At 45.5% G+C, this 22,505-nt stretch overlaps 1 long non-coding RNA gene across 1 annotated transcript in view; it reads right to left on the minus strand.

The window, feature by feature from the left end:
• The window catches only part of LOC145532294 (uncharacterized), a 74,682-nt gene that overhangs the window by 10,676 nt on the left and 41,501 nt on the right, over positions 1 to 22,505 (minus strand). The window contains exon 3 of the long non-coding RNA XR_014073133.1: positions 18,918 to 19,015. This is a non-coding gene — a long non-coding RNA (uncharacterized LOC145532294). The remainder of the gene's footprint in view (positions 1 to 18,917; positions 19,016 to 22,505) is intronic.

The following is a 22,505-nucleotide window of genomic DNA, read 5'->3' on the forward strand; positions in this document are numbered from 1 at the left end:
AAACAGGTATGAGTTGGTCATCGCAGTTTAGATGACAATTTTTGCAAAACAACTGCTTGGAAGTGACTGTATAGTACAGGGAGCTCAGTTCAGTGCTCTGTGATGACGTAGAGGGGCGGGATGGCATGGGGTGGGAGGGAGGTTCAAGAGAGAGGGGATATATGTATACATGTAGCCGGTTCACATTGCTGTACAGAAGAAACTAACACAACATTGTTAAGCAATTAAACACCATAAAAAATAATAAGTCAATATACTACAATGAAAAAATTTTAAAAACTGCTTAGAAACCAAGGAAAACAGCTAAACTTTTGCCCCAGAAGACTCTTGCCTGTTCTACTCCTGCAGGTTCCACTAGTATTTTCTTCCTCAATCAGCTAGTCACTAAGAGCCACTGTTAATTAACGTTATATTGTAGCCCAGAACTAATTGCAATAAATATTTTATTAATTTTCAAACAAAAGGTTGTCTTCAATTAACGAAGTGTGAAAAATTTGATTACTGTGGTTTGCACATAAGCCCAGAGTTAGCATCGCCAATTAGTAAGCTTGTGCCTCAAAAGCCCTCATTAGTGCGTGTATGTATGACATATAAATAAAAATTAAAAGTTATGGTGCTGTAGCATAGTTTTTCTAAATTCTGCCAAGGGCAGGGAAGGAAACACAGTACTATTTATGTCAGGATATAAAAGCAATCGTTACACATTACAATGTAAAACCCAACCATATTTTCAAAGTGTTTGCCAAGTGTGGCGTCTCCCATAGGAGGGATACTTTGCATGGAAATGCTACCATGTCTTGCAAGTAGTTGGTCCATAATAAATGTCTGTTGACCAAAGTGGTTGAATGTTAGAGCTATAAAGGTTCTGGGAACTAATTCTGCATGACCCTGAGGCACGGAAAAGTGAAGTGACTTTGCCAGTGTAGCACAGCTGCAAAGGACAGCTAGGACCAGAGCCTTATACTAAAACAGAGTTTCTCAATCTTTGAACTACTACCATTTGGGACCAGATAATCCTTTGTTGTGGGGGAATTTTTTGTTCATTGTAAGGTGTTTAGCATCTCTGGTTCTCTACCAACTACATGTCAAGAGTAGCCTCTCACCCAATCAAGACAATCAAAAATATCTCCAGAGGGACTTCCCTGGTGGTCCAGTGGTTAGGACTTCGTGCTTCCAATACAAGGGGCTCGATCCCTGGTCAGGGAACTAAGATCCCACATAGTGCACAGCACAGCCAAAAAATAAAAGCAAGCAAAATGACACTAAGAAAAATAAAATAATTTAAAAAATATCTCCAGACATTGCCAAATGTCCCCTGGTGGTGGTGAGGATGGGGGAAAAGGAGGACAGAATTGTCTTCAGTTGAGAACCACTGTAAATACAGACCTGAGATTCTCAAAGTGTGATTCCCCAGACCAGCAGCATCAGCTTCACTGGAAGCTTGCTAAAAGTGCAGATCTGGGGGGCTCCCCACTCTAGACCCATTGAATCAGAAACTCTCAGGGGTGAATCCCAACAATAAAACCTCCAGGTGATCCTGCTATACCTTCAAGTTTGAAAACAGCGCTGTCGACAGTCTCATAGCCTCGCATGTGAATACTTTTTATCCCCATTTCATAGATAAGGAAACTGAGGCTCAAGAGGTCACATGCTTTGCCCAAACTCTAATTTAGCAACAGCAGAGCTAGCACTTGAACCTGACTCAGTACAACAGCAGAGACCTTCTGCTCGACCCTGTCTCCTTGAAGACAGGCAGTGGGGATGAGGGAAATCTGGGCTGGGACACAGCCTGTCTCTCCCAGACTGTCAGCACCACAAAGCCCAGGCCACCAGTGTCAGGCCTCTGTGTGGTCACTGTGGCCCTTTGGGGGCTGAGGTCATGATGAGAAGTGTAAGACCCTGGAGAGGCTTAATAAATGCCAGGTACACTGAGGTCACTCTAGGCACCTTGCTCCCAAATGAGTATTCTGAACAATCCTTTATTGAAAAAATATTTTACCAACCCAGATGCCCTCTTTCTAGGAACCTCTGCCACCACTCCATGGGTAACTACAGAAGCAGTCATGTCATATACCATGACCTCGCTCCCCCAGCCACAGCCAGTTGGCTTAGAGTGGGTGCTTGACCAAAGTTGAACCCTTCCCTGGGATTTTAGACTTGGGACAAACTGAGAATTGAATTTGTCCTTCTCTAGTAGTTGAAACTGTGATATTTCGGGACTTCCTGGTGGTTCACTGGTTAAGAATCTGCCTCCCAGTGTAGGGTATATGGGTTCGATCCCTGGTGGGGGAACTAAGATCCCACATTTGTTGTTGTTGTTCAGTCGCTCAGTCGTGTCCGACTCTTTGAGACCCCATGAACCGCAGCATGACAGTCTTCCCTGTCCTTCACCATCTGCCAGAGCTTGCTCAAACCCATGTCCATCGAGTCGGTGATGCCATCCAACCATCTCATCCTCTGTCATCCCCTTCTCCTCCTGCCTTCAATCTTTCCCAGCATCAGGGTCTTTTCCAATGAGTCAGCTCTTTGTATCAGGTGGCCAAAGTATTGGGGCTTTGGCTTCAGCATCAGTCCTTCCCATGAATATTCAGGATTGATTACCTTTAGGATTGACTGGTTGGATCTCCTTGCAGTCTAAGGGACTCTCAAGAGCCTTCCCCAACACCACAGTTCAAAAGCATCAATTCTTTGGCATTCAGCCTTCTTTATGGTCCAACTCTCACATCCATACATGACTACTGGGAAAACCATAGCTTTGACTAGATGGACATTTATTGGCAAAGTAATGTCTCTGCTTTTTAAAATACTGTCTAGGTTTTCTAGATCCCACATGCCACAGGGCAAATAAGCCCTCGCCCCACAACAAGAGAAGCCCACGTGCCACAATGAAGACCCAGTGCAGTCAAAATAGAAAAAAAAAGTTATTCCACAAATAAACAAAATGTAATATTTCAAACTCTGGAGCTATCAGGCTCCATGTTGTTCCACTAGTACTATTACCAGCACAGGAATTTCTTTTACTTACAACCAAAGACACCTAACTCAAAAAAGCAAGACTTATATAAGAAATAAAAAGTCCCTTTCACCACCATAAGCAACCCACAGCTAAGGGTGAGGTATGTCATAACATTCAGGAGACAGGCAGGAAATGTACCACTGTAACCCTCACCCATAACTCAGGGAAGTTCATTCTGGGAAGTTCCTTCCCATCTTTGCTATGGCCTGTGGCCTCTGAAGATGACTCTGATCTTCCCTGGGAAACCAGATCTGCGCAAGACCTCTTATCCTTGATCTCCTCATCATACCCAGCAACAATCCCTCAGACTGAGAGCAAAATTTCACATGGGAAGCACAAAGAGAAAAGATTACGAGTCAGGACTTCCCTGGTGGTCTTGTGAGTAAGAATCTGCCTGCCAGGACAGGGGTGATGAGTTCAGTCCCTGGTCCAGGAAGATCCCACATGCCCTGGGGCAACTAAGCCCATGAGCCACAACTACTGAAGCCCATGCATACAGGCTGTGCTCCACAACAAGAGAAACCACTGCAATGAGAGGCCCATGCACCGCAACTAAAGAGTAGCCCCCACTCGCCACAACTAGAGAAAGCCTGCACCCAGCAATGAAGACCCAATGCAACCAAAAATAAATAAATAAATAAAATTTTTAAAAGATTATGAGTCAAAGTGACTGCAAGTTACTAAAGGGTGGTGGTTGATTCAATAACTGAGGAAATGCAGGAATTGTGGAGAGATCAGAAGAGAAATATTTACTGAAACAGTTGTGACTCCAGACCCTCCCTGCTTTAATTGTTGTTGTTGTTCAGTCACTCAGTAAGACCCCATGGACTGCAGCACACCAAGTTCCCTGTCCTTCACCATCTCCCAGACTTTGCTCATATTCACGTTCATTGAGTCAGTGATGCTATCAAATCATCTCATCCTTTGCTGCCCCCTTCTCCTTTTGCCTTCAACCTTTTCCAACGAGTCGGCTCTTCGCATCAGGTGGCCAGAGTATTGGAGCTTCAGCTTCAGCATCAGTCCTTCCAATGAATATTCAGGGTTGATTTCCTCTGGATTGACTGGTTTGATCTCCTTGCAGTCCAAGGGACTCTCAAGAGTCTTCTCCAACACCACAGTTCAAAGGCATCAAGCCTTCCTCACTCAGCCTTCTTTATGGTCCAACTCTCACATCTGTACATGACCACTGGAAAAACCACAGCTTTGACTATATGGACCTTTGTCAACAAAGTGCCATCTCTGCTTTTTATTCCACTGTCTAGATTTGTCATAGCTTTTCTTCCAAGGAGCAAGTGTCTTTTGATGGGGAGCCCAAAATCACTGCCCCCCTCGATATTCACCTTTGTATAGCCAACAACAAAAAGGGCTAAGGCAGAGACAGCATCATTGCTCTTTTTCACTAGATGGAGGGATGAATGGATGGATGGATGGATGGACAAACAAATTCTGAGTGAGGCAGCTGTTCTCTGGAGGCAGAACTAGAAGCACACAGCTGAGGTGAGTAACAGGGCTTCTGGTTGATCCTGGCAATACAGCTGGCAGATGTCTTAGGTGAGGAGGACAAGCGGCTGTGACGGGCATAGAGACAAAAGCCTGACCCTCCACTGACCTGCTGTGAGACTCTGAGCTACTCCCTTTGCCTCTCCGAGCCTCAGTTTCCCTGTTTACACAAATCACGGCTGTCCTAGCTCTCCCCGTCTCCAGTCCCTTTCATCTCCCAGATACAAGGAACATTCATGGGCTTGGGGTGTCCCCAGGCTGCTAAAGCAGAGCTATGTTCCAGGCCCTCTGCAGAGCGGGTCTCCCCAACTATCTGCCAGTCTTGTTTGCAGAGCAACACCAGGACTGGTGGGCAGTTGGGAGGTCTCCAACTTCTCCAAGAACATCTCTGCAGATGCTTCTGAAAAGGGTGAGACGTGGGCCTTGCAGCGAGTGAGAAGCTTGGAGCGCTGCCACTTGGTCCTGCCTGTCCCCACGCCCACCAGACAGACACCGTCCCCTGAATGCAAAGTGCTAATGACTCCCCAGTGGAGGGGGGCCCCCCTGGGTCCTTCCATGATGTGACAGGGATTCTACCAGAGATGTCAAAGGATAAATTCTTGGAACCACTGGGATGATGCTGATGTCAGAAAGGAGGCAACTCTCCCACCTATAGGGGTATAGAGGGCCACATTAAGGGGTACCTCTTTGTCTCAGGGGCACCCCTTTTACTCTACGTCCTGCTCCTCACTTCCCAGGGCACCGTCAAGTCTCTTTTACAAAGATGTTACTCAGTCCCTGGTCATCAGTTGACGAAAATATATACTGATGAGGGGCTCTCAATTCTATAGACAAACTCCTCTTGGGAATTTCCTGGCCGTCCAGTGGTTAGGACTCCACACTTCTACTGCCGAGTGCAAGGTTCTATCCCTTAGTGGGGAACTGAAAACCAGCCAAAAAATTAAAACAAACAAACAAACAAAAAACTCCTAAACCCAGCCAGGATATCTTGGTGCAAAGCATTAACAAAAAGTCTCCTTTTATTAGCACTCATTATTTCCCCGGTGCTGTGCCAAGTGTGTTTCATTTAATCCTCACACCGACTCTATGCAGGAGGTCATCTATTCTCAATATAATATTGAGGAGTAAACTGAGGCTCGGAGAGCCAGTTCACGTGCCCAAGGCCACCGGGGTAATCAAGTGGCTGAGCTGAGATGGGAATGTTTTGGTCTATCCACAGGAAAGCTTGTGCCCTAACCACTGGGAAGCACTGCTTCCCAGCACACCCCAGATCTTAAACCCAAAGACTCTTCCACCTTCGACAAACTGGCCCCATGCTCTCCCCACTCAGGCTACAGCCTCGCTACACCATTAGCAGTTCACAGCCAGTTCCGCCACTCGTCTCTACCCTTTGCTCTCTCCAAAATGCTCCAGGCTCTCAAGGGTCTTCTCCTCCAGGAAGACTTCCTGATCCTTCCCAGGCCCCAAAGTAGAATGAGCACATCTCTCCTTCATACCCTGAATGACTCTATAGATGTTTCCATCACAAAAACTTCCCCACCACTGTGTATATGTTCATCTCAGCCTTCTGGCTTCCAGGATTCCAGGAATACCATCCCTATCTTGCTCATTTCTGTTTGCCCAGGACCTAGCACAATGCTAAGACACATGGATTAACAGTCAAGTGAACTGAAACCCCATCAGAAATAGAATTTCAAGCTACCAAAAACATCAAGTTCATGGGCAGGGATGCCTGACACGGGGCATATGCTCACTCAACAAAAATGTACTTCATGAATTAAAGAATGAGTGAATGAGCAAAACAGCTGGGCATTTACACACTTATTTCTAATGAACCTCTTCTCAGGTGAACTTGAGGGTTGCTTCCAGATATAATCTGGGGAAATGGAAACATCAAGTATTTTCTAGTAGATTGACCATTAACTCTAAGGTTGCTGTTATGGACTGAATGTTTGTGTCCCTGCTCCCAGATTCAAATACTGAAATCTTAACCCCAATGTGATGGTATTAGGAGGTGGGACGTTTGAGAGGTAAGGAGGTCATAAGGGTGGAGCTCTCACCAATAGGATTAGTGCCCTTGTAAGACGAAGCCAGATTGCTAGCATGTTCTTTGTCCACTAAGTGAAGACACAAGAAGATGGCAGTTTGCCACCTGGAAAAGGATCCTCACCAGAACCCAATGTGCTGGCAGCCCAATCTCAGAATCCCAGCTTCCTGGAACCCTGAGAAATAAATTTCTGTTGTGTACAAGCCACTCAGCCTAAGGTACTATGTTACAGCAGCCCAAATGGACTAAACAGTCTCAAAGTAACTTTTTAGATTATTTTTCTGAGACAACAGAACTTCAAAATGCAATAAGAAAATAAACCTCCAATTTAAACTTTGACAATAAAAGAACATTAGTCACTCCACATTGCACACAGGCTTGGCTTGATTCTGGAGGGATAATGAGATTCTCAAAATCAATGTTTAATACATAAAGGCTTTTTAGTGTCAGGTTCTGCCAGAAACAAACCTTGAGACAAGGGTTCAAGTACAAGCAGTTCATTTGGGAGGTGACTCCAGGAAGAATCAGCAGGGAAAGAGGGAAGAAAGAGAAGAGGGACTTTCCTGGTGGTCCAGGGGTTAAGACTCTGGGTTCCCAATGCAGAGGGGGCCCAGGTTCAATCCCTGGTCAGGGAACTAGATCCCACAAGCTGCAATTAAGACCTGGTGCAATCAGATAAATAAAAGTAAATATTTTTTTTAAAGATAGAGAAGAGATAGAAACCAATTAACAGTGTGTTACCAGTCCAATTAGCACTGTGGACAACTAAAACTCGATCTTAATAGGGACTCTCAGAGACAGTGTAGACTCACCTCTGAATTGACCCACCCAGGGGGAAAGGGAGCTGGGCAGTTTTCTCCAACTCCCATCTGCCAAGCACGCTTCCCAGGTATTAACTCATTGGTGGGGCTAGTGGTAAAGAAACCACCTGCCAATGCAGCAGACGTAAGAGATATGGGTTTGATTCCTGGGTTGGAAAGATCCCTTGGAGAAGGGCATGGCAACCCACTCCAGTATTCTTGCCTGGAGAATCCCATGGACAGAGGAGCCTGGAAGGCTACAGTCCATAGAGCTGCATAGAGTCAGATACGACTGAAGCAACCTGTCATGCACGGGTGCACATTTCCAGCCTGTCCACACACCCAGGGCTGAGGGCTAGCCCTTGAATGGAGACTAGCAGTGCCTGCAGGAGGAGACCTTTGGCAGAGTCAAGGGTGGTGACTGCCAGATGGGGGTGAGCAAATCAACAGTGCTACAAAGCCCAAGGGAAAATGAAGTTGACAAAAGCATTTGTCTCCAACTAATAGGTATCAGAACCAAATATAAATCTAAGCCAGGAAGTGGGACAAAAGCAAGTTCTGGGCAGAGGAGAAGCTAGAACCCTCCATCTGCCTCTCCTCCTCTCTTCCTTTCAAAGTCTGTATGTCTGCCATTCTGCCTTCTCTCTCTCCCTGACCTGGAATCTATTTTCTTCTCAGTCAGAGTCTTTCTTCCTCTACCCCCTCAATATCTTCCACCCACCTCTTCTGTCCTGATTTTCCCATCTCTTAGGAGCCCATAGCACGAAAGCAAGGCATCTTGCTTAATATTTGTTTACTTAGGAACAGTGAGTTTTATGTACACTGTTCTTAATTAAAATCTCAGCAAGTTTCTATTTGTGGATGGAGAGGCATTCTGCCTAAGAAGTGGGGGGAGGGCTTTAAAATCTTGGCACCTTCTTTCCAAAGCACCCCCAGCACTTGGAAGGAACACTCGGGATTCAGTGTTGCATCGGGGGCCCGGGAAGCTATTCGTGTTCTCAGCAACACCAATTATTGGCAATTTCACTCTGTGAGGGAAGTGGATTTCCTTCCAGACATGCTGTAGTGGCACTTAAGGAGAGGCGGCTCGCTGCTTCCTCCCTGTGGGTGGCCCAATGGATAAATGCTCATCCAAATCGTCAAATGGGGTATCTACAGTCTCCACCCAAACCACAGTCTGCAGTAATTGCTCTCTTCTGGCATTTTTGGGGCTCCCCTCTAAATGACTGCATTAAGGAAGAGTCTCACTGTCTTCCAGACTCTCCTGCTCACTTCCAACTCATTCTCTACATGACTTTCCTCAAAATCACTCAGCTGTCGCCTCCTCCAAGAAATCTGCTTTGGCTCCCTCACCTGGCAGTCACTCTTTCCTCTCTGTTCCCTGAACTTGGGACCACTTGCTTGTATGGCATATGCTCCAGACCGTGCGGTCTGCTCACCAGGCTGTGGATCCTTAAGGACAGACTCCCCAACCTGGTCAGTGTTTCTCCCTAGAGGTTCAGCATAGAGTTCAAGGTTGGTAAATACTTGATGGATGAATGGATAGATGGATGGATGGATGGATGGATGGATGGATGGATGGCTGAATGAAATTCTGGGACTTACTAGAGTCTCAGACCAACTCTTGGAACTCTTGGGCTGACAATCAGTGAAGAAGACAAGGAATCCAAGGTGAGGACCCCTGGTGGTTTTCACCCTGGGGTGGGTGTGGGGGCCAGAGGACTAAACCTATCCCACATGGAACCAGGGTTCTCCACTCAGTTGGTTTTACATGTTGGGGCTCTGGAAATGGAATTCCGCCCCTAAAAAGCTAGAAAACCACTGTTCTACAGTCTCAACCACAGCATTTTTTTAGAGGGGGCATGACTTACTCAAGGGAAGCTTTGCTAGGACCTAGGTTTACTGACTCCTGGTCCATTGCTTATCCATGGCTCAGTAACACAGCCAAGCCCAGAGATGTGATTCTGCCTCCAAACAGACACCCTGTGCCCGGAGGTCCAGAAAGAGGGGACATCTGGCCAGCGCTCAAAGGAGAGTTTGGGATGAGGAGATGGGGGACAGACAGCAGCAGGCGTGTGGGACCGCCAGCGGCTACCCTTGACCAGGAGTGCAGCATCCAGGTATGGGGAGGCCAGAGGAAATGAGACAGGGACCCCAAAATCACGGTGGAGCTCAGAAGCCTAGAATGGGATCAGGGAGTCCAGCGGAAGACCGGGACAAGACCCCTCCCCAGCCTTCGCTAGTGGATCACGCGTGGCCACAGCCCTGAAGGATGGCGATCAGAAGCGTCCCTGGAACACACACCAGAAAGGGTAAATCCCTGCTGGACCCCGTCCCCTCTCCCCGAAGCCCGCCTTGAGTGGAACAGTAGTAATACAGCAGCTCTCGGGAGAGGGGGGCTGCGGGACTTCGCAGCACCTGGAAGCCCACCGCCCACCCCAGAGCACCTCTGCCCCGGCCTCAGGCCGCAGCTGGCGGAAAAGTGGTGGTGCTGCCATCTCCTGGTGCCTTCGGGGAGTACAACCCACGTCCGGCCGGCCTCAGCCTTCGCTTAGGTGGTCCGGGATCAGGAGGCTGGGGTTTCAGGAGAGCGGATCAGCTGTTTACTTTTCCTTTCTCTACATGCTATCATGAAAAGCTTCAAACATAAACAAAAGCAGTGAGAATTTTACTCATGCCCGTTATTCCGCTTCCAGCGAGGCGGCTGCGACGGCTCGGCACAGAAGCGTGGCCGAGAGGAGCTAGGCCGGGCCGGGGGCCGGGGGCCGGGGGCGGCGGCCGAGAGGTGCTAGGCAGGGCCGGGGGCCGGGGGCCGGGGGCGGCGGCCGACAGGGGCTAGGGCGGGCCGGGGCCGGGGGCTGTGGCCGACAGGGGCTAGGCGGGGCCGGGGCCCGGGGGCCGGGGGCTGTGGCCGACAGGGCCTAGGCCGGGCCGGGGCCTGGGGGCTGCGGCCCACAGGGGCTAGGCCGGGCCGGGGGCTGGGGGCTGGCGGCGGCGGCGGCGAGAGGAATTACCCAAGGCCCAAGGTAAAAGAAACCCAAGTAAGACGGTAAGTGTTGCGAGAGGGCATCAGAGGGCAGACACACTGAAACTAAAATTACAGACAACTAGCTTATCTGATCACACAGACCACAGCCTTGTTTATCTCAATGAAACTAAGCCATGCCGTGTGGGGCCACCCAAGAGGGATGGGTCATGGTGGAGAGGTCTGATAGAATGTGGTCCACTGGAGAAGGGCATGGCAAACCACTTCAGTATTCTTGCCTTGAGAACCCCATGAACAGTATGAAAAGGCAAAAAGATAGGACACTGAAAGATGAACTCCCCAGGTCAGTAGGTGCCCAATATGCTAATGGAGATCAGTGGAGAAATAACTCCAGAAAGAATGATGGGATGGAGCCAAAGCAAAAACAATACCCAACTGTGGATGTGACTGGTGATAGACGCAAAGGCAGATGCTGTAAAGAGCAATATTGCATAGGAACCTGGAATGTTAGGTCCATGAATCAAGGCAAATTGGAAGTGGTCAAACAGGAAATGGCAAGAGTGAACGTCGACATTCTAGGAATCAGCGAACTAAGATGGACTGGAATGGGTGAATTTAACTCAGATGACCATTATATCTACTACTGTGGGCAAGAATCCCTTAAAAGAAATGGAGTAGCCATCATGGTCAACAAAAGAGTCCAAAATGCAGTACTTGCATGCAATCTCAAAAACAATAGAATGATCTCTGTTCGTTTCCAAGGCAAACCATTCAATATCACGGTAATCCAAGTCTATGCCCCGACCAGTAACGCTGAAGAAGCTGAAGTTGAACGGTTCTATGAAGACCTACAAGACCCTCTAGAACTAACACCCAAAAAAGATGTCCTTTTCATTATAGGGGACTGGAATGCAAAAGTAGGAAGTCAAGAAACACCTGGTGTAACAGGCAAGTTTGGCCTTGGAGTACAGAATGAAGCAGGGCAAAGGCTAATAGAGTTTTGCCACGAGAACGCACTGGTCATAGCAAACACCCTCTTCCAACAACACAAGAGAAGACTCTACACGTGGACATCACCAGATGGTCAACACCGAAATCAGATTGATTATATTCTTTGCAGCCAAAGATGGAGAAGCTCTATACAGTCAGCAAAAACAAGACCAGGAGCAGACTGTGGCTCAGATCATGAACCGCTTATTGTCAAATTCAGACTTAAATTGGAGAAAGTAGGGAAAACCACTAGTCCATTCAGGTATGACCTAGATCAAATCCCTTATGAGTATACAGTGGAAGTGACAAATAGATTTAATGGACTAGACCTGATAGACAGAGTGCCTGATGAACTATGGACAGAGGTTCGTGACATTGTACAGGAGACAGGGATCAAGAAAATCCCCATGGAAAAGAAATGCAAAAAAGCAAAATGGCTGTCTGAGGAGGGCTTACAGATAGCTGGGAAGAGAAGAGAAGGGAAAGGCAAAGGAGAAAAGGAAAAATATTCCCATCTGAATGTAGAGTTCCAAAGAATAGCAAGGAGAGATAAGAAAGCCTTCCTCAGCGATCAGTGCAAAGAAATAGAGGAAAACAACAGATTGGGAAAGACTAGAGATCTCTTCAAGAAAATTAGAGATACCAAAGGAACATTTCATGCAAAGATAGGCTCGATAAAGGACAAAAATGGTATGGACCTAACAGAAGCAGAAGATATTAAGAAGAGATGGCAAGAATACACAGAAGAACTGTACAGAAAAGATCTTCACGACCCAGATAATCATGATGGTGTGATCACTCACCTAGAGCCAGACATCCTGGAATCTGAAGTCAAGTGGGCCTTAGAAAGCATCACTACGAACAAAGCTAGTGGAGGTGATGGAATTCCAGTTGAGCTATTTCAAATCCTCAAAGGTGATGCTGTGAAAGTGCTGCACTCAACATGCCAGCAAATTTGGAAAACTCAGCAGTGACCACAGGACTGGAAAAGGTCAGTTTTCGTTCCAATCCCACAGAAAGGCAATGCCAAAGAATGCTCAAACTACCGCACAATTGCACTCATCTCACATGCTAGTAAAGTAATGCTCAAAATTCTCCAAGCCAGGCTTCAGCAATACGTGAACCATGAACTTCCAGATGTTCAAGCTGGTTTTAGAAAAGGCAGAGGAACCAGAGATCAAATTGCCAATATCCGCTGGATCATCGAAAAAGCAAGAGAGTTTCAGAAAAACATCTATTTCTGCTTTATTGTCTATGCCAAAGCCTTTGACTGTGTTGATCACAATAAACTGTGGAAAATTCTGAAAGAGATGGGAATACCAGACCATCTGACCTGTCTCTTGAGAAACCTGTATGCAGGTCAGGAAGCAACAGTTAGAACTGGACATGGAACAACAGACTGGTTCCAAATAGGAAAAGGAGTACGTCAAGGCTGTATATTGTCACCCTGCTTATTTAACTTATATGCAGAGTACATCATGAGAAACGCTGGGCTGGAAGAAACACAAGCTGGAATCAAGATTGCTGGGAGAAATATCAATAACCTCAGATATGTGGATGACACCACCCTTATGGCAGAAAGTGAAGAAGAACTAAAGAGCCTCTTGATGAAGGTGAAAGAGGAGAGTGAAAAAGTTGGCTTAAAGCTCAACGTTCAGAAAACTAAGATCATGGCATCTGGTCCCATCACTTCATGGGAAATAGATGGAGAAACAGTGGAAACAGTGTCAGACTTTATTTTTTGGGGCTCCAAAATCACTGCTGATGGTGACTGCAGCCATGAAATTAAAAGACACTTACTCCTTGGAAGGAAGATTATGGCCAACCTAGATAACATATTTAAAAGCAGAGACATTACTTTGCCAACAAAAGTCCGTCTAGTCAAGGCTATGGTTTTTCCAGTGGTCATGTATGGATGTGAGAGTTGGATGGTGAAGAAAGCTGAGCGCCGAAGAATTGATGCTTTTGAACTGTGGTGTTGGAGAAGACTCTTGAGAGTCCCTTGGACTGCAAGGAGATCCAATCAATCCTTCCTAAAAGAGATCAATCCTGGGTGTTCATTGGAAGGTCTGATGTTGAAGCTGAAACTCCAATACTTTGGGCACCTCATGCGAAGGGTTGACTCATTGGAAAAGACCCTAATGCTGGGTAGGATTGGGGGCGGGAGGAGAAGGGGACGACAGAGGATGAGATGGTTGGATGGCATCACCAACTCGATGGACATGGGTTTGGGTAGACTCCGGGAGTTGGTGATGGACAGGGAGGCCTGGCGTACTGCAATTCATGGGGTCACAAACAGTCGGACACAACTGAGCCACTGAACTGAACTGAACTGAACTGAGTTAGTTTACGACTGATCTTATTTCTTCTTTACCCACCCCCACCGTCCCCTTCCAAATTATTTCAAAGGAAATCCCGGGCATATTATCATTTCAACCTAAATGTTTCTGTATATATCTCTAAAATAAGTATTTTTACAAGGTAACCACAACACCATTATCTCTGCAAAAAAGAATAGAATTCCTTAATGTCATCAAATATGTGTCAAATCATCAATTGTCTCATGAATTCATGTTTTCTATAATTTATTAATCAGGATCTTGATAAAGTCTACAAGTTACAACTGACTTAATGTCTTTTGAGTCTTTTTTTAATCTATAGTTTTCATTTGCTGTTGTGTTTGGGGTTTTCATTTGGGGTTTCATTTTTTTTTTTTTTTTTTGCAATTCATTTGTTGAAAGAAATTGGTCATTCGTCCTGACATTTCCCACAGTCTGAATTTTGCTTGTTTCATCCCTATGGTATCATTTAACACGTTCCTTGAATTTCTGAGTTGTAAATTCTGTCACTTGGGGTTGAATCTAGAGGCTTGTTCAGATTCCCTTTTGATCTTTGGCCAAGTCTACTTCAGAGGGGCTGCCGTGTCCTAGCAGGGGCTAGTGATGCCAACTGGTCTCCCTTCTTTTGATGTCGGCAACCACTGACCATCACGACCTACATCTGCTGTTTCATTGGGGATCTCAAAATGCTGATATTCTATCACAGCTGTTTAGTTTTAAACCCAAGATTTATTATTGATTCAGAATTCCTTCCTGCAACAAAAATGGCCTATGGGAGCAAAGCCTCTTCTGGACCCTGAAATGTCTCCTTCCTTTTCTAGAACTGTGTTGTCCAACAAGAATACCCACATGTGGCCACTAACACCTGAAAATTGGCCAATTGGAATTTGAGATGTGCTGTAAATATAGAGTACATTTCCAATTTCCAAGAGTTGATATGGAAAAGGACTGTGAAATATCTTATTAATAATTTTGTATCATTTTCATGTTGAGATAATATTTTAATATAGTGATTAAATGAAATGTATTATTAAAATTAATGACACCTGTTCCTTTTTACTTTTGAAATATGGCTACGAGAATTTTTTAAATTATATATGCAGCTCATATTTGCAGCTCTTATTCTATTTCTGTTGCTAGTGCTGTGGCTCAGATGGTAAAGAATCTGCCTGCAATGCAGGAGACCCAGGTTCGATCCCTATGTTGGGAAGATCCCCTAGAGAAGGGAATGGCAACCCGCTCCAGTATTATTGCCTGGAGAATCCCCGTGGACAGAAAAGCCTGGTGGGCTACAATCCATGATGTCGCAAAGAGTCAGACATGACTGAGTGACTGACACTACTACTAGCACTGGTCTAGCATCTAGTTGCCTCAGTGATTCATGAACTCTCCCAGTGATTATTGAGCTCCACCTATGTGTCAAGCACTGTTCAGGGAATAGAGTAGTGAACAAACTAGCCAATGCCCCTGTCCTCATGGAGCTTGCATTCTAGAAGGAAGAAATCAACAGGAAAACTAAATATATATTACTAAATAATCTATGAAATAATAAAGTCAGTATAATAACTAAGCAACTAAGTACTACTTGTCAAAATATGGGACAATAGGGTAAACCAATACCTGGAGGAAAATATATAGTTTCAAAAGTATTTATCATAAAACTCAAGAGAGTTAATGCAAACAAGCTTTAGTCTTCAATAAAGAAGTTGGAAGAGAGCAAGAGAGATGATGACATTGTGAACTAAAGTAGGGGAAATGTGAAAACTTGGGGATTTTTTTGAAGACTGAGTCAATGGGATGGATATTTCTGGAACTCAGTGGAAAGGGTATACACTAGAAATATATACCTGGCAGTCATCAGCATATAGGTGGTATTTAAAGTGATAGAAAGCAAGGGTAGATAGAGTGCAGGACCTAGGTGAACTCATCAGAGCCTCAATTCTGAACTTAAACAGGTTAAGTCTTGTTGGGAGCCCCAGGATATATTAGGTACAGAGATGCTGCCTCAGACAAATAACACTCACTTGGTGTGTAAACCAAAACACCCAACAAGGAATACAATTGTCAGGTAGACCAGATGTCACCATCATCATCATTGCCACCTTTATCTTCACTATTGCCATCACTTTCATCATCCATTCATTTATATATTCAACATCTCACACAGATGGCATTATTACCCCTGATATATCAAAGGGGAAAGGGAGCTTTAGTAATTTTGTCCACAACAGGACAGTGGTGGGATTCTATCCCAGACCTCGAGTGTTGCATTGACAGTACAAGGATATTCACTGCCACGTCACTCATAACAGCAAAAGCCTGGGCACAGCGTAAGTTGCCATCATTAAAGGGAGTGTTCATACAATTATAGGTATGAGTGATATAAACAGACATTTAAGATCTATTCCAGGGACTTTCCTAGTTGTCCAGTGGTTAAGAATTTGCCTTCCAGTGCAGGGGACATGGACTCAGTCCCTGGTTGTGGACCTAAGATCCCACATGCCAAGGGGCAACTAAGCCTTCGCCCTGCAAATACTGAGCCCACATGCCACAATGACTACCCAGCACAGCCAAAAAAAAGGATCTATTCTAAAGGGGAAAAAAAAGGATCTATTTTAAAATTCAGTTGATGCAATAGATATGGTACCAGGGGCTCTGTACATGAGCCCACCATTGGGACTCAAGCTTAGCTCCACCATGACATTTGTGTGACCTGTGGCAAATCACATTACTTCCCTGAGCTTCAGCTTCCCCATCTGTTCAGTGGGGGAAAGACTCCCTTTCCTGTGACCCCACAGGTCTTTAGTGAGAGCCAAATAGAAACAGATGCTAAAGCTTTTCATTTCAGTGGAGGACTGTGCAAATTAGAGGGGTCATGGCTGCTGCTTCCAGAAGTTCAAATAGGCCAGGTTCCACTCAAGTGATACCTAGAACTCTGGGAGTCCCAGTCCTGATAGCAGTGGGATTGCATCAGATTTTGGGACCCCCCCCAACCCTCTCTAGCTTTGCACACACCCAGAGAATCACTATTAGACTCCAATGACCAGGGCCTCCTGCCTTGTCACTTGGTTTGAGATGCCTTGAGGACCCTACTTTGAAGGGTCCTTCTCTGACCTTCCAATAGCCAGTGCTCCTGCCCACAGGGCAAGGAATCTGGAGGTCCAAGAGGATGTACTCACCTATAGCCCCTTCACATTCCTAGACCACACTGCAGTTCCCCAAATCCCCAGAATTCTGTGCCTAAATGTTGTGAGCCTGCTTCCAGGACCTGCATTAATTCTTCTCTGGGTCTTTCCTTCCAAGAGTGGACCATCCCCAGTATATGCATTCCTAGCCTCAAAGGGCCAAGAGGAGGTTAACTGAATGGGGATGAAGGAGGTGAAAGGAATGGGAAATGCAGAGTGGGGTGACCACATGCACGTAGGAAGACCCCATGAGGATGGTGCTGGATAAAAAAGCTGAGGCTAGAGGAGGAGAGGATGGACTGCAGACCAGAGCCTCAATTTGTACACCTACCCTAGACCTCTCAAGCACTGAAGGTGCACATAAACATCATAACACTGATCATACTCCTTTCCTTCCCAGAGGAAGCTGGTGATAAAACACAGGGAGCAAAAACAATCATTGCTGGAGGCCTAATTATGGCGAGCAGCCTGTTAGTGCTGTATATAGACTCTGCTTTGGGGGAAATGTGCTGATTTATGCAGTTCCCAACATTTAAAGGTGAAGACCAGACTGTGGCTGAATCAGATCAAATCATTCTCTGGGACAAATTACAACACTGAGCTGCTGAGAAAATTGTGTAAAAGATTGTCTGTCTTTCCTTCCCTCTTCCTGAAACTAGCTTCACCTTAGGCTCTCTGACCAGTCCTTTGAGTCAAAGGCTCAAGTTGGCCATGTGGATATTGAAGCAGAAGTCAGTAATTACCAAATACCTGCTCTGTGCCAGTCTCTGGGGGATTTAAGGCATCTCAAACTGAGGCCTCCAGGAGCTCACAGCCCAGTGAGTTCAAACAAATCCTCTTGGCCTGCAAGCTGTCTAGCTGTGGAAGTTTGCAAAAATGGTACCAAATCTCCTCCACACCCCGTATGTGCACCGTATTGCTATGTTACTTTGCGTGGCCTTCCACTCTGATGCTGGGTTCAGTCAGGTGACTTGTTTTGGCCAAGAGGATGCTAGCAAACATGATGCAAGCAAAGATTTGAAAAGTTCTTGGGAAGTGGGGCTTGTCCTCTTTTGCAGTTCTTGGAATTCTCAATGTGAAGAAATGTGGGCTACCCTCCTAGAGGATGAGGACCACATGGGGTTATGCAGAGAGAGACCCCCCGCCCCACTGCTTATCATCTCAGAAATCCCAGTGAGGCCATCATAATCCAGCCAGTCCCAGTCAACCCACTGGCACACTGCAGACCAACTAGTGATCCCAGGCTGGTCCAGAAGAACCATCCAGCTGAGCCCAGCCCAGAATGCCAAACCATAGAATTGGAAATTAAAGTATTTTAAATTATCCATAGCAAAGGAGGGACTGAGCCAGACCTACAAGGATGAGTAGAATTTACCAAGTAGACAAACCAGGAAGAGTAAATCAGGCAGAGGGAACAGCATAAGCAAAGGAACAGGGAACTCTTTCCAGAGAATTATGAGTCACCCAGTAGGACTAGATCACAGGGCTTCTGGGAAAGATGAGGCTGGTGAGTTCGGCAGAGGCCTTGCCATAGGGGACCTCAGTGCCGAATATGGAAGTTTGGACTTTTTATCCAGACAACGGTGGGAAGCCCCTGCAGAAACCTGAGCAGGAGGGAGCCAAGGTGAGTTGTGTGTTTTTCAAGGTCATGTTGGCAGCATTGAGAGGAATCAGGTGCCCACCCTCCATCTCCAGCAAGCAATCAGTGCCACCAGCCTCTAAGAGATGTCAGGAAGCAGTCCTTCCACTCTCCTCCCCTCACCCCAACCTCAGGCAGGAGGTGCTGCTGGGATTCCAAGACAAATGCACTTCAAATGAACCAAGAGAAGTCAATTTCCAATGCCAGTTTTCATGTCTGAGACAACAGCAATGCTTTGTTTCAAGGTCAGTGATAGGAGTGTTGGCTTCTCAGAGTCAGTGAAAAAAAGGGGACAAGTGTGGACAGTGAGAAGACAGCTTCACAAAATCAGCCTTTTTCAGAGTTGGAGAGGACCTCAAAGGCCAGCTGGCCCAGTCCCCTTTGAAGTAGGACTCTACCACATACCCTTCCTTACCTAGCTCCAGTGACAGGGTGCTCAGCATCTTCTCTGCTCAAAGTTCTTCATCACAGGTGTACTATTGGTTTGGGCCTCCTGCTTCAGTCCATAGCAGCCTGCAGAGGTGACAAGATGCCTACTGAAACCCTTGATTTGTCTCTTCTCCAGCCTGAACATAATTCTGGAGTGATCTGCACAGAATGAAAAGGGCAGCACTTTCTTCATTCCCAAATCCAAATCTCTATCAGTGTAGCCTAAATAAGCTGTCGTGACAGTTACATCAGTCCCACCCCCCATCACCTCCAGGATCCCCTCTCTCAATAAGGTGGTATTTTGTACATCCTTCCATTGTAGCTGAATTGCAATTCTTTTCCGACATGACAAAATGATTGAAAAAACAAGCCCTAGAGCCAATGAATCTTTGTCCCCTCCCCAACCCCAGCCCAAGGTCTGGGATAGGGTAGCAGCTCATAAAGCATCTGTTGAATGAATGTCTGTTTCCTTTATGAGTACAGGCTGTGGAATGGGACACACTAAACAAAACAGCCTAGCACAGAACATATGGGCTCAGGAACAAGACTGCTTAGGTTCAAGGCCCTGTTTTCACCAGCCCCGCCTTCACAGACCCACAGTTCTCAAACTATGTTCCAAGGTACCCCTGGGCACTTCAGCAAACACAAGGCTACCGCTGCCACTTTTTGACCATACCACATGACTTATGGGATCTTAGTTCCCTGACCAGGGATTGAAAACCTGGGCCCTTGGCTGTGAGAGTGCAGAGTTCTAACCACTGGACTGGCAGAGAATTCCTTAAAAGTTTTTGTTTTTTTTTTTGGCTGCAGTGCAAATTGGGAGAATTTCCCCCATTCAGGGATTGAACCCACACCCTCTGGACTGGAAGCAGGAAGTCTTAACCACTGGACCCCCAGGGAAGTTCCCCACTGGTTATCTGAAATGTTCAAGAGGAACACAATCATATCTACCAGACATCCACAAACTACAGCTCATAGTAGTCATAGTTTTGACATTAATTTGTGCTACATTTATTCTGATGACATCAGATCCCTGAAAAGCTGGGTTTACAGTGGTTATAGTAATAAAAAGCAAATATCATGTGAAAACCAATGTAGAACAAGAAAAGAAAATGGCAACATCCCACCTGATTCTAAGTTTTTAGATGTGTAGCACCCAGCAGGCACACATATCCCATTACTATGTGATTCAGCTTATTTAAGATGGAATAATTTTTTTCTTTCAACTTGTGTGAATTATGTTTTCCAATAACTACTAAGCTATTTGACATAAATATTTATAAGTAGTTGTTTGGACCTAACAACTTAATAAACAGAACTACTAGGTATTTCTTTTGGCCTTTGGATATCATGAAAAAAATATTGAGATACTAAGGATTATTGGAAAATATGGGAATCTGTTTTAGGCATTTTAACATCACTTCTCTGAACCTCAGTTTCCCTAAATATAAACTGAGAGGTAAGAATAATAAACATAAGGTTGTTGATAAGATTAACTGAGGTACCTTGAATGGTACCTCAGGATGGAACTTGAATCCATGTGCCGGGGCTAGAATCCAGCCTAAATCCAGGTTAGGACCTGAACCCACTGTCTTTTAACTGAAATCACACACCTGGTCTCAGGACTTAATGAAGCACAGGTTGTCTATGTCTAGTTGTAAAAAAGAACTCAGTGAGAGACAAAGTGGTAGATAAGAAGTGGATTTATTTAGGGAGATATACATTCTGTAGGAGGTCAAACCAGTCAATCCTAAATGAAGTTAACCCTGAATATTCGTTGGAAGGACTGATGCTGAAGCTGAAGCTCTAATACTTTGGCCACCTGATGCAAAGAGCCGACTCGTTGGAAAAGATCCTAATGCTGGGAAAGATTGAAGGCAAAAGGAGAAGGGTGCAGCAGAGGATGAGATGGTCATATAGTATCAGGGACTCAATGGACATGAATTTGAGCAAACTCCAAGAGATAGCAGAGGGCAGAGGAGCCTGGCATGCTGCAGTCGATGGAGTCACAAAGAGTCGCACATGACTTAGTGACTGAGCAATTGGCCCTGGAGTTGCAGGGGATGGAGCTCAGACCCTCTTCACACGTGCAAACACCTAACAGGACCAGACCCTGGATGGGATACTGCTTTCTGTACAAAAAATAGTGCAAAGCTGGAATCAAGATTGCTGGAAGAAATATCAATAACCTCAGATATGCAGATGACACTACCCTTATGACAGAAAGTGAGGAGGAGCTAAAGAGCCTCTGGATGAAGGTGGAAGAGGAGAGTGAAAAAGCTGGCTTAAAACTCAACATTCAAAAAAATAAGATCATGGCATCCGGTCCCATCACTTCACGACAAATAGATGGGGAAACAATGGAAACGGTGACAGAATTATTTTCTTGGGCTCCAAAATCACTGCAAAATTTCATGGTAACTGCAGCCATGAAATTAAAAGATGCTTGCTCCTTGAAAGAAAAGCTATGACAAACCTAGACAGCATGTTAGAAAGCAGAGACATTACTTTGCCAACAAAGGTCCTATAGGCAAAGCTATGGTTTCTCTAGTAGTCAAGACTGGATGTGAGAGTTGGACCATAAAGAAGGCTGAACGCCAAAGAATTGATGCTTTTGAACTGTGGTGTTGGAGAAGACTCTTGAGAGTCCCTTGGACAAGAGGAGATCCAACCAGTCCATCCTAAAGAAAATCAATCCTGAATATTCACTGGAAGAACTGTTGCTGAAGCTGAAGCTCCAAAACTTTAGCCACCCGATGTGAAGAGCCAACTCATTAGAAAAGACCCTGACGCTGAGAAAGACTGAGGGCAGGAAGGGAAGGGAATGACAGAGGATGAGATGGTTGGATGGCATCACCGATTCAATGGACAGTAGTTTGAGCAAACTCTGGCAGATGGTGAAGGACAGGGAAGCCTAAGGTGCTGCAGTCCATGGGGTCACAAAGAGTAGGACACGACTGAGTGACTGAACAACAACAACAGGAAGGAGGTGATTAATATTGCACAATTGAGATACTAATTATGAACCATCTTTATCAGCTTGTTGCTGCAAATTCCCCAGGCTCTGGAGGCCACGATTTGAAAGAATGAGTTTCTAGGCTTAGTCTGAGTTGAAGGTAATTAAGACTGTCAGAGCTACAAAACCACATGCTTCAAACTGACTCAGACCTTTCACTAAATTAGACCATCTCAGAATGTGTTGGAATCGTGAGGTTTTGCCAGCTGTATAATCAGTTCCTTATTCAATTCCTTAAATAGAGATTTGTTGATAAACCAACCTACTGTTTTTAAAATGAAGTTTTTTGGAAAAAAAATAATAAAGCTTTCCTTAAAAAACAGATTCCGGTTTTCATCAGATCAAATTTCCTTTGCCTTTTCGCCTCCAGGGTGCCTAGGGATTCTGATTTTTTTTTTTAATGCTGAGTTATTCCTTTATTAGATAGTCATTGAAATAGACCTCATTCCCATAGAGGGGTGATCATGGGCACAGAAGATACATTCGTTCCTTTCATAAGGCTGGTAGCTGACAGCAGTGATTCTGCTGGTAGCGTCAGTGGAAATGTTGCGTTTTATA

The sequence above is a fragment of the Giraffa tippelskirchi genome, chromosome 13, assembly GCF_054371585.1.
Source record: "Giraffa tippelskirchi isolate mGirTip1 chromosome 13, T2T-mGirTip1v1.2.pri, whole genome shotgun sequence".
NCBI lineage: Eukaryota > Metazoa > Chordata > Mammalia > Artiodactyla > Giraffidae > Giraffa > Giraffa tippelskirchi.